We start from the raw sequence: 2,557 nt of genomic DNA, 5'->3' as shown, positions 1-2,557 counted from the left end.
AGATGCTTGCTCATTGGAAGAAAAGCTATGACCAACCTAGACAACATATTAAAAAGCAGAGACATTACTTTGCCAACAAAGGCCCATTTAGTCAAGGCTATGGTTTTTTCAGTAGTCATGTAAGGGTGTGAGAGCTGGACTATAAAGAAAGCTGAGCACTGAAGAATTGATGCTTTTGAACTGTGGTGTTGGAGAAGACTCTTGAGAGTCCCTTGGACTGTAAGGAGATCCAATCAGTCCACCCTAAAGGAGATCAGTCCTGAATGTTCATTGGAAGGACTGATGTTGAAGCTGAAACTCCAATACTTTGGCCACCTGATGCAAAGAGCTGACTCATTGGAAAAGACCCTGATGCTGGGAAAGATTGGAGGTGGGAGGAGAAGGGGACAACAGAGGATGATATGGTTGGATGGCGTCACCGACTCAGTAGAGATGAGTTTGGGTAAACACCGGGAGTTGGTGATGGACAGGGAGGCCTGGCGTGCTGCAGTCCATGGAGTTGCAAAGGGTCAGACATGACTGAGCAACTGAACTGACTGATAATACTTATTGTTGACTAGTGGGCCTGTAAAAATAAATAAGAAGGATACACTCACTTTAGTTTTGAAAATATGAATTTTATGAAAGTTAACTATCTTTTCAAATTTAAAATAGACATACTTTCAACCCAGCAATTCCACTTCTGTGAATAAATTCCATAGATAACAAAAGTTTCAAAAGGATTTTTAATCTCAAAATTATTTTAATAGCATAAAACAAGTGTAAAATCAATCTGCATGCCCACTAGCAAGAAAATAGTTTAATAAATTGTGTTTTACAGTTATGAAATATTATGCAACTATTATAAAGATCATTATTTTATATTTCCATGTATATAATTTTAGTGAGAAAAGCAAAATGCCAAAAATATGTATAATGTAATCTTTTATAAAACAAAATAATAAAAACTCCTATATATGTGTATGTAAGTTTGGATATGAATTCTATAAACATGCAGAAAGATGTGAAAGGCTATACACCAAGCTATCCACATTGATTACCAGGAAGAATGAGTGGTGAAGATCAACAAAATAAGTGTCTCAGTGAAGAAAAGCATGCAGTGTGAGCCTGCCGATGTAGAAGGATGGGGCAGGGCGTTGTATATACGTGCATATGTATGCATGTATGCAACTAAACCCATGATTACTACAGCAGTGGTTAAAAACTTCTGCTTGGCCTTTGTCACCAAAGATCCTAGTTTCTCTTTAATCAGAAAGCCTGTTTCAGGGGCTAGTCTCCCACCTGCATCTCTAGCCTACTCAGAAGAGCTTCTCTACTTAAGAGGTGTTTGTTTAATGCATTTCTCAATTCCTCTGTGAAAAGGGTCTTTGGCCCCTCTTGGGACTGGAAGCATGGTTCAACAGTTTAACATTCACGTCTTTGGATTTCTTCTCTATCACATACTGAGAAGTGTCTGGCACCTTAGTGGCCTTTAAAGTCCATTCTTGTGTTCAGGCTTCAACCAGTCAACCAAACAGCAAAACAACTAAAATTAGTTATTGGAGCTAGCACATTGTAAATGGACTCTCTGGTATGTGTTCTCATACTGACAGATTGAATCCAATTTAAAATTTTATTTATATAAGTTATATTTATTAAGATAAATTCTTTATTTGTAATGTTCATTTAATTATTTTCTCTGCCACAATAAATAGCCCTCTTAAAAGAAAGATCTTTGTTATTTATCTTTCTACCTCTTGTGGTGCCTTAAACATGTAAATGCTTGGTAAATATTGTACTTATTTGCATGAAGACAGTGATGGTAAGATCATCATTAACTACTGCAATGGCCTTTCTTCATTGTGTGGGTCTGTACTTACAGATATTTACTATCTCTGGCCCCTGCCCACTCAGTGCCCTCTTTTGTCATTCTAACAACTAAAAATCCATGCCCCCTAATTTCGGAGTGTGGGAGCAGAGGGGTTGGTGCTACTCTTGTTGAGAACCATAAGGCTAGAGTAATTGGAGAAGCCTTTCTAAGGGGCAGCAGTGCCAGTGATAAACCGTGAAGGATGAGTGGATTTCCAAAACTAGAGAAATTGGGACACAAACAGCATGTGAAAGAGGAAGCACCATAATGTAGGCTCTGAAGTGGTGTGTCCATGTTGGAAAATAGTTAGAAACAAAGTTGGATAGGTAGAGTGGAGTTAGAAGGCTGTGGATAGAAGGAGTCTGGCAGAGGTGAAGAAGAGGGAAAAGTACTATTTCATACTGTAATGCATGCTGCATACTACTGCCAAATTAACTTTCTAAAAGCATTGCCCTCTTCAGCAGTCCACTTAACATTGCCTGCCTTTGGCTCTGTGCTCAGGACATTTTATGTCATCTTATGCATGCAACTTTGTCTCTTACTACTCCTTAAAATTAATTAGGAATGTCTGATTGGCTGATCAAACTGATAGCTCCCCCTCTTTCTTTGTCAGTATGCTCACTTCATGCTTTTATTGATACATTTCTTCCTGGATAAAACCTTTCATCATTCTGCCTAGGCAACTTCTTCCCATTCTTAGAAGCCTTC

The sequence above is a fragment of the Bison bison genome, unplaced genomic scaffold, assembly GCF_000754665.1.
Source record: "Bison bison bison isolate TAMUID 2011002044 unplaced genomic scaffold, Bison_UMD1.0 scf7180017863790, whole genome shotgun sequence".
Taxonomy (NCBI): Eukaryota; Metazoa; Chordata; class Mammalia; order Artiodactyla; family Bovidae; genus Bison; species Bison bison.
The sequence above is the reverse complement of the archived record's forward strand: the minus strand, read 5'-3'. Positions refer to the sequence as shown.